The 14,225-nt window shown below is 35.9% G+C and overlaps 1 long non-coding RNA gene across 1 annotated transcript; it reads left to right on the top strand.

Moving 5' to 3' along the window:
- The first annotated feature begins 1,119 nt into the window (after window positions 1–1,119).
- LOC121266762 lies at window positions 1,120–8,324 on the top strand. Its single transcript, XR_005940914.1, has 3 exons — window positions 1,120–1,130; window positions 2,331–2,339; window positions 8,089–8,324. It is a non-coding gene; the product is annotated as an uncharacterized LOC121266762 (long non-coding RNA).
- The last annotated feature ends 5,901 nt before the right edge of the window (window positions 8,325–14,225 follow it).

Genomic DNA, 14,225 nt, shown 5'->3' with positions numbered 1-14,225 from the left:
AAGTCCCGATTTGGATGCGTCACTAAATACCACATAAGGTTTATGAGGTTCAGGTAGGGCTAGTACCGGCGTAGTTGTGAGCTTTTCCTTGAGTTCCACAAAACTTTGCTCACACTTCTCTGTCCAAACATACCTAGCATTCTTCTTAGTTAGGGCAGTGAGGGGTCCTGACAATTTAGAGAATCCCTCCACGAATCGCCGATAGTAACCAGCTAATCCCAGAAAATTCTGAATTTCATGCACATTTGTCGGTCGCTTCCAGCTTACTACAGCTTCAATTTTGCTAGGATCGACTGATACTCCTTGACTTGAAATCACATGCCCTAAAAATTTTACCTCCGTAAGCCAAAACTCGCACTTACTGAATTTGGCATACAGAAGGTTTTCCTTAAGCTTTTCCAATGCTAAACGGAGATGTTGCTTGTGATCTTCTTTGCTGCTCAAATAAATCAATATATCGTCAATGAATACAACAACAAAGCTATCCAGATAGGGTCTGAATACTCTATTCATCATATTCATGAAGGCGGCTGGGGAATTGGTTAGACCAAAGGACATTACTAAGAATTCGTAATGTCCTATCTGGTTCAAAACGCCATCTTAGGGATATTCTTCTCCCTAATCTTGAGCTGATGATAACCAGACCTTAAGTCTATCTTAGAGAACACCGATGCTCCTTGCAATTGATCTAGTAGGTCATCGATACATGGTAACGGGTACTTGTTCTTCACTATTACTTTGTTCAATTCCTTATAGTCAATGCACATCCTCAATAATCCATCCTTCTTCTTAACAAATACAACTAACGCTCCCCAAGGTGATGATCAAATGAAACCCTTCTCCAGTAGCTCTTCTATTTGTTCTTTTAGCTCTTTAAGTTCTAGAAGGGCCATACGGTAAGGGGTTTTATGGACAGGGGTCGCTGTGGGTTCTAGTTCTATGGTGAACTCGATTTCTCTATCGGGGGTAGTCCGGGTAGATCGTCAGTGAAAACCTCAGGGTATTCTTCAACTATTGGTATCCCTCGTATCTCCTTACCATCACCATAACTCTCCATTATGAGGGATAAGTAGGCTGTGGCACCATTAGCGATGCACTTCCTTGCCTACAAAGCTAAAATCAGAGAGGGAGTAGCCTTCACCATCCCTCCTGTATGACGAATATGTCTACCCTCAGGAGAATCGAAGATCATCTCCTTATTTTGACAATCTATCCTAGCGCAGTGTTTGGACAGCCAATCCATTCCTAGTATAACGTCGAACCCTAGTTGATTGAAGATGATCAGGTCAGCTTCCATCAATCTTCCCTTTAGGGTAAGAGGAAATTTCTTCAACACACGGGTGCAGGTGAATGTGCTTCCTTCAGGAATCGACACTACTACTGCTTGAGGTAGTGTCTGAGTCGGCAGGTTACACGTACGCGCAAACATCGCGGATACAAACGATTTTGTGGCGCTGGAGTTAAATAAAGCGCAAGCCGTATATTAGTATAACGCAATTTTTCCTAAGGTGTAATCAACTATTGAGTACTAAGCAACTATTTAAAAAGCTAATTTCTAAAGAAAGGTATTGAAGGAAAATACCAGTGATAACGTTTGTTTCCTCGTCCTCGGGGATTTCATTGCTGATATCACTAGGGGTGATGGCATAAACGCGGGCTTGAGCAGGTGGCCTCTGATTGGGTCGTTTGTTAGGAATTATCTTTTCTCCTTGACCATTCTGTGGGCAGTCCCGGATCATATGCCCCGACTGTCTGCATCGGTAGCACACTCCTAGGCCCACACGACATTCACCACTGTGGTTCTTTCCATATTTCTTGCAGGTGACAGGTGGAGCTATTATAACACCTTTTCACTTGTTAGCTCCTTGAATAATCCTCCTCTTAGCAATATTCCCGCCAGCAGTGAAGGTAGAAGCCCTCTTTCTCTTGAGGTTGATCTGAGTTGTCACATTTCGCTCTTTTGCCTCTGCTACTGTAGCCACATTAACCAACTCTTGGAAGTTGTGGATGAGGAATCCAGCCACATAACTGCGAATTCTAGGATTCAACCCTGCTTAAAACTTCTGGGCTTGCATTTTCTCAGTAGCAATTAAGTGTGGGGCAAACCTTCCCAGCTTCATAAACTTCGCAGCGTACTGCTCAACAGTGAGATTGTCTTGTACCAACGTGGCAAACTCCAAGGCCTTCTGGGTCATCATTGATTCTGGGAAGAAATGATTATCAAATTCCTCCTTAAACCTCTCCCAGGTCAAAATGGTGATATTTCCCAATTCTCTAATCAGAAGTTGCCTCTTGGTGCCCCACCAAATTCTAGCTTCACCCTGCAGTAGGTGCCCCACGTACTGTACCTTCTGTTCCTTAGTACAACCGTTGATCTCAAAGGTCCGATCGAGATCTAATAGCCACTTGTTAGCTTTCATGGGTCCCTCAGTTCCCATGAAATTGGGGTATCTATATATTATGAACTTCTCGTAGGAACACCCTCGGTTCTCAATCAGCGGGCGTTGCTGGTTCTGCCTCAAGATTACTTCCTGCTGCTGCTTCATGGTCTCCGTCATTTGACGAATCGCGTTCGCCAAATCACGTCCTCCATCGAAACAATGATCCCGATCTCTGTGGATGTTAGATCCATCAGCGTTCCTCTCTTGTCTACCACGTGTAATCTCGTCTTAATCCTTCTGACTCTTGCGATATATGAGTATCAGACCGGCTCTAACTGCAGGATTCAAGCCTATGCAAGACTAATGATTCAAACCTATATTCTGGCATAAGGTTCCTAAGGACATGTGGGTTTACCCAGAGACGAGCTGCTCTGATACCACTGCTGTGACCGCCTCCAATCCCCAATTGGAATGGAACGGAGATTTAGAGCGTCGAGATATGCAACACAAGGTTACATACCCCCGTTCATGATAGTTAATATGCAATGCATCCTAGTATGCAACTAGCAGTATGTAATAATCACAGTGGAAATAAAAGGTTAAGGTGAAAAATATGCCAGAATTTCTAAAACATCCCAACTTCGTAAGATAATTATCATGTTCAAAATATTAAAATAGCATAGACTTATATACAAAGTCATATCATTCTCTTAATGCGATATAAAGCATAAAAGACTTGGGCTATGAACATCAAAATTAAGTCCAGCTTCCTCTCCAAATCTGACTCCACCTCAATCATGAGAATCCAGTGCTCCATCAATCTTGTCCTGGTCGATTCCTTACACAACTTCTATCATTCCACTTGGAATGATAGTGGTCTCATAAAATGGTGAGATTTACTCAAAATCTCAGTAAATTAAACAACTAACTAATACAAAGATAAATCAATCATGAAAATGATAAATATGCAATGCATGAGATGCAGAAAATCAGTATACATGTCTCTCATCCATATTCGTCAACATCTTTAAAAAAAATGAAGACACCGGTTTTTACTCATTAAGTAATTTCGTCATCATTTTTTTAAAAGACATAACTTCTTCATAAAAAATTTCATCATCATAGACTTACTTCATTATCTTAATTAATAACATAACATGTGGTAATGTCATAGTTCCCCCCATATGCACTGTACGTACCTGCCAGTGACAGTAGAATAACTTACGTTGAAACTACGTTATCAATAGACTCATTCTCAATGCATTGGTAAATAACATAACATCATAAAAATCATAATGTGTACACCCACCAGCGTTAGGTGTCATAACATGTTAACTTTGCTCTGGTGTTCTTAAAGAAAACCAATTCGAAACCTGTTGACTATTCTTCATTAACCCAGGGGTTACCACTCTATTATTAAACACTCCAGAGTGGACAGATAAGTTCCACAAGGATAATTTCTCATCCTAGCCTTTGGGTTCTTGATAAAAATGATTTTCGTACAATATTTTGAAAAATATTTTTCATGACATGTGCAAATGTAGTAAATTTCATGCAAAAAAAAAAAAAATATGACTTTTATAAATGTAATATGCAAAAATGGTGAAAATGTCATATGTTATATAAGTATGCACTCAATGTGTCATATAACATGATAAATTATGCCCAAAATGATAATTGATGAATAAATGAAGCATTTATCAATAATTCATAAGAAAATTATCAAGGTGTAAGTTAGAGGCCAACTTGCAAACTTTTTGGAAAATTCGAAGCTGCGTAAATCATGTGTATACTAAGTTAGGATTAATATTCTTATGGATAGGTTGAAAATCAAAGGCTTCAAAAAAAAAAATTGGGTATTTATAAAAATACCCCTAGACTTTCAAAAATTGCCATTTAGGTCCTAAATTTTCACTAATTGCAAATGAACTCTAAATTTAACCAAATTTCATGGACTTCATATTTTTGGCATTCTAAAATCATCCATGCCCTTATATTTTAAAAGTTCAAAGTGAAACTTGTCTAATTAGTCCCAACCCGTGACATGTGTCCTAGTTAATGCCTATGTGTATTTCAACTGTTGATCCCTATGAATTCATGCATATGAGATTTTCTTTAATCATTAATGATCACTAACATCTTTAGGGACATTATGAAGTATAATCTTTGAGTAATCAAATTCATCCCAACATTTAATCAAAGCTAAGAAATCCTTAATCACCAATATGCTTAAAATCGATTCATGCTTGATGATCAAAACAAGATAGATTTAAAACCTATCATGACATGCTTTTAATCACAAATTTAACCTTCCATAATCATGTTAGGACAATGATAGATCATATAAAATCATGCTTAGGATATGCCATAGCTAAATTTCCAATTAAAAACATTCAATCATTCAAACCTTCCTTTAATTGACCTGGTTTTGCATTAAGCATCATAACCTTCTCAAAACTCAACCAAATTCCATACCAACACTTGGAAATAAAGCTTGACATGCTAGCTAAGATCAAAAGGAAGAAAACTTACAAATTTCCTGGCCTTCCAAGCACTCTAGACCGCCTTACACAAGAACATTCAAGGTAGAAGATGATGCTTGGAGCTGTGATGTGGGTGAAATGAGAAGTGGAGGGAAGTATTTAGGTGGCCAAGGGGTGAGGGACGTTTGCTTGGGTGTTTGGTGATTGGGTGAAGTGGGAGGTGCTCAAATATTGAAAATTTCCAGATTTACTTGTATGAGCTTAGGTCACTTGTGCAGAATGAAATAGTGCCCTAAACCACCATCATTTCCTTTCTACAGTAGCTGCAAGGATCCTGTAGATGAATCCAGGTCGTGGAACATCATTTAGATGGCAGGAGATCCCTCAAACCACCCTTGAAAATAGGTGGATGAAGGTGGTTTTGTGGTGGCAGAAAATCAGTTCTGTTTTAGATCTATTTGGGCAGCAAAAATGAGTCAAAATCCTTCATGATGGTCATGGGACTTCTTGGTGATTGGGTGAAGAAGGAGGTGGCATGGGGTGGTGGTCTAAACCATGGAAGGAGGCTAGTTCAAATTCAATCCAAATGGTTCCTACACAAACTAGACCGAGGTGTACCCGGTTTGGTTCTTTGAGTTGGTTGATGCAACCAATTTCTTCCAAGGCTCAAAATGAGTTATGGAGGGTCTCATGAGGTGTTTAAGGACCATATAACCCTTGAGGATCAACCACAAAAGTGTTGGGCGCAAGGGCAAAACAGTCCAAGCATTATAAGGGACAATGCACAAAACTGATTGAAGCATGGTTTGGGCTTGTTATGTCATTTTTCTTAATGACATGTGGAATGGTTTAAATATGATATTAACATGGTCTAATCATGGTTTAAGGGAGTATTAATTCAAGAAAATTTGAATTAAAAAGTTTAAGAAGAGATTAAGCATGATTAAGCTTCAAAGCATAGCTTAAAGTGCATTAACCTCAAGTATGATGGTTAATGGCCTTAGCCAATTTTCAAAACTTAATTTGGGTACTTTGAGTTTGATTTGGGCTTAAGGAAACCAATGGTATGTTGTATTAGGCCTTTGTTCTTTGAATGGTAAAATGAGTTCAAACTTGGCTTTGGGCCATATGAGCTTGAAAAGGGGCCAAGGGTCCAATCACACCAAAAGCCTTATGCCTTCCTATACTTGGGCCAAGACTAGCCTTGATTTCCTAAGGGCTTGGTTAAAGATTTTTTTTTCTTGGGCTAGACCCATGAATGTACTTGGGTCCTAAAAAGCCTTAACAAAATTACTAATGGGCTTGCCTCTCTAATCCTTAGGTCATTAACACTAAGTACCAATTTTAATTCTAATCCCATTATCAACCTTAATGAAAGTGATTAACCCAAAAATAAAAGCTTAATCTAGAGTACTTAAGGGTTAATCAAGAGTTAATTATGCGGGATGTTATAGTAAGCCTACAAAAGTGACTGAATTAAGGCATATAAGTCTTTGTAATGTCCATTACAAGATTATAGCTAAGGTGTTGGCCAATAGACTGAAGTAGTTTCTGCCTTATATGAAATCCTGTATTCAATGAAGAACAAAATTATGGCAAAGGATGGTTACTTGGCTTTGAAGCTTGATACGAGTAAAGCCTATGATCGAGTTGAGTGGTCTTTTTTAGAAGTTGTTTTGTCTAAACTGGGTTTTGACAGAAAATGGATTGATTGGATCATGAGATGTGTGTCATACTCTTTACTCATCAATGATACTCAACAGAATTTCAATCCTTCGAGGGGCATTAGGCAGGGTGACCCTTTGTCACCCTACCTTTTCATTCTATGTTTGAAGCCTTTTCTTCCATTCTGAATCATGCTAAAGAAATTGGCTATATTTCTGGCATTCCATTAACAAGGGGTCATCTTTGTGTAAATAATCTTTTCTTTGCTGATGATAGTTTGATTTTTTGCATGGCAAGTTCTATTGAATGGAGCAGGTTGCAAAGTATTTTGTCTATCTATGAATTGGCCTCAGGTCAAAGGGTTAACAAAGACAAAACCTCAATATGTTTCAGTAAAAATACAAGAGCAGATGTGAAAGATATTTTGATTAGAATTGCAAGGTCAGAGCCATTGCTATGATAGGAAGATCTCTAGTTGCCTCTTTCAATGGTATTATGGATAGAGTTAGAGCAAGGATTTCAAATTGGAAAATGAAATATCTCTCTCAAGCTTGAAAAGAAATTCTAATCGAATCTGTCATTCAAGCAATACCTACATATAGTATGGGGGTTTTTAAAATCCCCAAAGCGTCTTGCACGAAATAAATAGGATTATGCTAGCTTATTGGTGGGGATAGAAATCAAATGAGAGGAGGGTTCAGTGGGTTCCAAATCATCAAATGGGAAGAAGTAAGGCTATGGGGGGGTTTGGGATTTCTTGATTTGGAATTCTTTAATTTGGCCATGTTGGCCAAGCAAGTATGGAGGCTAGTGCAAAATCCTTCCTCTCTGGCAGCTCAACTCCTGGCTTCAAAGTACTATAATTTAGGCAACTTCTTGAATGCACATTTGGGCAGCAATCCTTCTTATCAATGGAGAAGTCTCCTGCTAGCAAGACTTGGTCTTATGAAAGGTCTATGTTGGAGGGTAGGAAATGGGAAGGATACCAGAATCTGGTCTGATTGGTGGCTACCTCTAACTCCTAATTTTCAGGTCCAATCCAGGTGTTCTACCCTACCTGAAGATGCTCTAGTTTCAGCTCTTATTGATGAATCTACATGTAAATGGAATGACCAACTCGTGAGACAAAATTTCCACCAAGAAGAAGCTGAGATGATCTTGAGAATACCAATTAGCCAATGTGGAAGTGCAAATAAACAGATTTGGTCTTTTACTAGGAATTGACTTTTTACTGTCAAATTTGCTTATCATATGCAAGTTGAGATTGAGGAAACTGAGAAAGGTCAATGTTCTGTTTATAACTCTGATCGAGACAAATGGAGAATGTTGTGGTCCCTTAAGCTGCCTAATGTTGAGAAAGTTTTTTTGTGGAAGACATGTCATGAAGGTTTACCAACCAAGTTAATCTTTATAGGAAAAATGTTGTTGACAATCCCATGTGTCCAATCTGTGATTTGTCTGAGGAAACAATTGAACATGTTTTATGGTCTTGTGTTGTTGCTAGAGATGTATGGTTTCAAAGTTCAAAAAGGTTACAGAAAGTAAAAATTGTAAATCAGAATTTTAAGGAATTGATGTTTAACCTGATTGATACTTTTGAAGAAGAGGAGCTCTTACAGATTGTTGTGGTGACGTGGAAGCTATGGAAAAGAAGGAATGCAGTGATTTTTGAAAACATATTATCTCCTCCTATAGTGCTTTTTAATCAAGCTATCCAAAGATTATCTGAAATAGATGCCAGATTTCAATCTCAACAGATTAGAAATTCTATTCCTACTATATCTTCAGCATGTTGAATGCCTCCACCTCAAGGTACTTTCAAAACTAATTGGGATGCATCGGTTGATAAGCATCTTTGCTTGGTTGGTTTTGGAGCTGTGGTAAGGGACATTGAGGGTCATGTTTTGGCTACCATGACGAAAAAGAGAATCTGCTACCTAATTCTCATCTAGCATAATCTTATGCTATTTTTTATGCTTCAAAGCTTGCTATGGAGCTTGGTTTCCAAGAAATTATTTTAGAAGGAGATGCTCTAAATGTTGTGGAGGGTATTAAAAATGGTGCTCAAGGATGAGATAGTTCCAGTATGCTCATATCATATGTTAGATCTCTCTTCAATCAACTTCAAGATTGGATAGTTGCTCATATTCACAGAAGTTTTAATTTAGTTGCTCATGCTTTGGCAAGAAGTGCATTAAATATTACTGATTCAATGTTTGATTTAGAGGAAGTTCCTCAATGTATTGCTCACTTATTGTAAGCATGTTTGAACATTAATAAAATTTCGAATGTTCTTTTCAAAAAATATATATATAAATATGATAGTATATATTATAGTATATATATTTATAGTATATCACTATATGATACTATATATATGATACTATAGTATACTACACTATATTATTACTTGTTATATATAATACTATAGTAAACTATACTATATATAGTATATTAGTATATAGTACTATATATATTAGCATATGGTAATCACAATATATTTATATAACTATATATATTAATGTTTGCAAAAAAAATATACATAAATAATAATAAATTAAAACGTATAGTGTAGATGTTAGACTATAATTAAACATTTAGTACTATACGTTCAAATGCTATGGAGTACCGTTTGAATCCTTAATCAGTGATTGAACGTTTTTAGACATGAAAAAGCATGTTCAAACATTTTCTAGGATTTTTGGCGGGTCTAACTTAGTGGCAGGAATGACTCCTGCCAATCCCTGAGCAGTGGAGTAGCGTTCGAATGGTACTTTGTTACCGTTCAATCGTGGGCTCAACAATTTATCAAGAGGGAAAACGTTCGCGTTGAATTAAATTTTACATTCAAACGGTAAATAACTTAACAAGGCGTGTAGGTGACAACTTTTTTCATATTAATAAGAGAAGTTTTAAGTTATTACCATGATATTTTTCATCGTAATAACTTCAAAAATTCTACTTCAACTCACTACACCCTTTATTCTCGTTCAGAATTTCAAAACGTCTTCTTCAACCCCAGCGTCGTCTCCCTCATTTTCTCCCCCACAATCCTTCATTCTTCTCCACACACTCATTCATTCTTCTCCCATTTCGATTAGAGAGAGACAAAGAGTGAAATAAAGATATAAATAGAGTGAGTTAGATTGAACTCACATTGTAAAGAGGGCTGCACACGAATTTTTCAAAGGTATGTTCTTTGTTCACTGAATTTATTCACTGAAATAGAGTTGGTTGGGTTGAATTGTTCGCTGAATTTGTTTGTTTACATGTTGTGCATCTGTTTTATTGTGGGTTGAGTTGTTTGGCATTAAATTGAATGTAAATTTCGTGTTTTATTGTTTATAGTTTACTCATTATAATTGATGTATTTGTGTGTTTATCCATATTATGCGCGATTTGTTAGATTGTGTTTGAGGATTATAGTTCTTGATATTGTTATGGGATTACGTCTGAAATCTGTGTTGAATCCTTTCGACTGTATACATGTTATACCATTCGAACGACTCTGTTTCATTTGAACATATGTTTTATATGTTCGAATGTTTGCTTGTATTGAATGCAAATGACATAATAATAGTTAATAGTGAAAAAATAATAGTATAAATAGTTAAAAAATAATTAATAGTTAACATAATAATAGTTAACATAATAATAATTAATAGTGAAACAATAATAGTATAAATAGTTAAAAAATAATTAATAGTTAACATAATAATAGTTAACATAATAATAATTAATAGTGAAAAAATAATAGTATAAATAGTTAAAAAATAATTAATAGTTAACATAATAATAGTTAACATAATAATAATTAATAGTGAAACAATAATAGTATAAATAGTTAAAAAAATAATTAATAGTTAACATAATAATAATTAATAGTGAAAAAATAATAGTATAAATAGTTAAAAATAATAGAATTAACAATAGTAAAAATAATTATAGTAGTAAAATTACTTTAAAAAAATATTAAAATATACGTAATACTTAATGATACTTAATACTTAAAAAATATTAAAAAATGCTTAATAGTTAATAAGGTGTTAACTTATTCTAATAACTAAACCCTAAATTTAATATAAAGATCGATAATTTTGTTAGCTGCTATTTGATATATTCTCGTATTTTGCATTGTTGTGTATTACTCTCGTGTCTTGTATGTTTCGTCAAAATAAACCTTAGACCCATTCAGAGTTATCAATCCCGATGAACGATTGATTGTTAACTCTTGAATTATTCAGAGTGGACAGTTTGGTAAGATTATTCTCGCAAACTATCCAACTGTATTTGTTAGTGTCAAACGTCATGATTTTCGTAGATTCATCCCTTCTTGTTCTCTGGATATGCAGTTTTGGTGATGGTGCCTCGATGTGTTATTTGTCGGTACACACAACCAACTGAGCATATTTGGAGAACTATAGGGAGATAATACCTAAATTTCATTGGACGTGACAGATAATAGTTAATAGGTTGGCAATTATGATCTTTCAATCTCGAATGGGACAAGACCAACTACAGGGTGAAAAGAAGAAATTGCATAATATTTTAGATACATGCTTGCTTGTTGATGCCCACATGATTGTTTCTAAAATGGTATTAGGCATGGATAAGAGTTTGATGAGAGTTGGATGCGAGTTAGAGATCAGTTGGGTGAGTATTACAATGTATATGTTGAAGGTGTTAAGATATTCTTAAAGTTTTCATCTTGTATGGTTGATAATGACGGGTATATTAGACGCCCATGCCGACAATGCAAAAATTTGCATTCTCATAAGATAAACTTAGTAAGAGAGCATCTGTTTGTCAAAGGTATTGATTAGGGTTATACTGATTGGGTCTTACACGGCGAATCATATCTAACTTTATTCAAGCCTCCACATGAAGAATAAGACATCGATAAAGATGTACCACCAGAGTTGTTGATGGTGAATATGATGAAGATATGGAGCAAATGCTAGGTGACATTGGTACGGTAATGTTTATGGGTGAAGGTGATATGGAGACATCAAATTCAAATGATGCGGGCGATAACACTTGACTTTTATACAGGATGTAGAAGGCACAGAAAATTGTCATTTACAGTTAGATTGCTTCACATAAAATCTATGTGCCGATTATTTATTAAGGTTGTTAATATGTTACTCGAGCTGTTTAAAGAGGCACTTTCATTGCACAATATTTTACCTCAATACTTTTATAAAGCAAAATAGTTGAAACGAGGACTTGAGTTTGATTATAACGTAATTCATACATATAAGAATGACTGTGTATTATTTTGGAGAGAGAATGAGCAGTTGAACGAGTGTCCCATTTGCCATGAATCAATATGGATATCTGTGAAGTAGAACGTGCCGCGCAAGGTCGTATGCCACTTTTCATGGATGCTTAGATTACAACGGTTATGTATATCACGTGCAACGGCTATAAATATGACATGTCACTCATCATCCACAGTCAGGAATGATGCTATCTTGACACATCCTGCTAACTCTTAGGTTTGGAAGAAATTTGATTTAGAGCACCCATGGTTTACTGAAGAACATCGTAATGTGCAACTTGGGCCAGCAACTAATGGATTTAATCTATTTGAGAACATGAGTACTAGTCAAAGTAGTTGGCCAGTTGTACTTATGCCATATAATCTTTGTAACATCCCACAAGAAATTCATTGGTAGAATTTCTTTTGGCCTTAGGAACCTCGTGAAAATCCATACGTTTTTACGAATCGACCAATCACTTAGGTTTTAGTCTGTATTGTAATCAGTATTATCACTCACTATGGTGCTAGATTTATGAGTTTAATTATTTGAGGTAGTTAGAAGTGTCAGAATGCGTTATGGTCTACGCCATTAGACTCAGTTGATTATTTAGGATTTTATGGAGCAATAACCAATTTTCATAATTTCGGACGAAAAAGCTGTTCGAAATTGTGAAATTATTTTTAAAGGCACTTCAGGGTTGAATTTCAGTAAACGATTTTCGCAATAAGTTAATATGAATATTTAGAATTTTTCAGTACTACGTTTTTTTGTAATTTTTTTGGAGTGAATAGTAACCTCGATAAGCGCATCCAGTGCAGTGTTTTCAAAATCACAGTGTGGAATGTCCAAATTAGGTTAGAGAAGTTTTATTTGGACACTTGGCAAGATCTTAGCCACACATAGTGAATGGTATTAGACACTTGGCACAAAGAGACCACTAGATAGATTTATGAAGGAAATCAAGGTGTGAGATCAAGCCACCTAAGCAAAACTTTTTCATCTGCTCAGCCAAATTGTGCCAGACCAAAGAGGGTTTCAACCTTAGCAAAACTCTAAATGTTTGGAATCTAATTGAAACCCCAAAAGGTTGATTGAAACCAAAATCCTAAACGGTTTCCCCAAACCCTAAGTTGGCCTCCAAACCCTTTTTAATTTGATTTCTAGCATTGTGTGTAATCACTTGATTCAATCACTTCCACATGCTATTAATTAATCAAATCCTTGTCATGACATCATTATCCAACCTTTTAAATCTTGAAAATTTGATTGGGCCAAGAAAAATTGGTTTTGGGCTTGATAGCACCTCAAACCCTAACCAAACCCCTTTTAAACCCCAAATTAAAGACCACTTGGTTGGGTCCCACCAAGGCCCACGAAATTGGCCACCTTGGCAAAGCTTCTTCAAAAAGTTTCCTCCCCCACATGGCAGACCATCCACTGCCATTTGCTGCACTCAATAGTGCCTTGATGTGAAAGAGAAATCCAACCCATCAACCTCCATCTCTCACAGCAGCAGCAGGCAGTCCTTTGCCCTCATTACTCTCCACTTTATGTCACATAGCCAACTCCAATCAAGGGTCTTTCAAGCCCATAACTTCACCCTTCAGAAGTCTAAAGTCGTGCAAGACACACTTCTCTCTATTTTATCACTTCTTTCCCCCGTTCTTAGAGAGAAATCCAAAAGAGCTCTCTCGGGCAGATTTCTTGGTATTTTTGCGTGGCCCTTTTCAACCCTTTGTAAGTATTTTCTCATGATGACTCCTTCATAAAAGTTGTTCATATTTTAGTCTAGTTTCTGTGAATATCTTATTAGTCTCAATCAATGCTCATTTGATTGGTCAAAAGTATTTTTAACTATAGAAATGTCATTCTGGGCGTGAAATTGGAGAGTATGATATGTTTTGAAATTTTTGACCAAACTAATGGATATATCTTAGTCCAAAACTTTTATGGAGTGTTGTTAACATATGTTTATGAATGTTCATTGAGTTTTTATTGTATGACTAAAGCTTTTGATGATAGATTTCCTTAGATTTACAAACTTGAAAATCGGAAGTGGAAAAACAGTTTTTGTTTTGTGAAAGTTTGAATATTTCGTGGTATAATCTTATTCCAAAGGCTTTAATATTTTTATATGATGATCCTAAGCCTCTTATATACATGTTAAGATGTTATTTTGAAGATATTTAGTATTAGTTTTAAAGATATGATTTTCTATGGAAGAGGATTTCGGTTTGGCCTAAGATTTGATGTTTTTGGGTTAGATCCATGTTTTGTTGAATTTTTGCCATGTGATTTTAAGTTTGATGGTTGGATATTCTTTAGGACACATTGTTAGACCATGTGATGTTTTAGTTTGAAGATCACATACTTTAAAGCTACGTTTGGGTACCAAGAGTACCTTAAGTACTTTCACTACTATTCTTTACTTT

This window comes from Juglans microcarpa x Juglans regia, chromosome 5S, assembly GCF_004785595.1.
Source record: "Juglans microcarpa x Juglans regia isolate MS1-56 chromosome 5S, Jm3101_v1.0, whole genome shotgun sequence".
NCBI classification, from domain to species: domain Eukaryota; kingdom Viridiplantae; phylum Streptophyta; class Magnoliopsida; order Fagales; family Juglandaceae; genus Juglans; species Juglans microcarpa x Juglans regia.
This window is presented reverse-complemented; position numbering and strand designations above follow the sequence as displayed.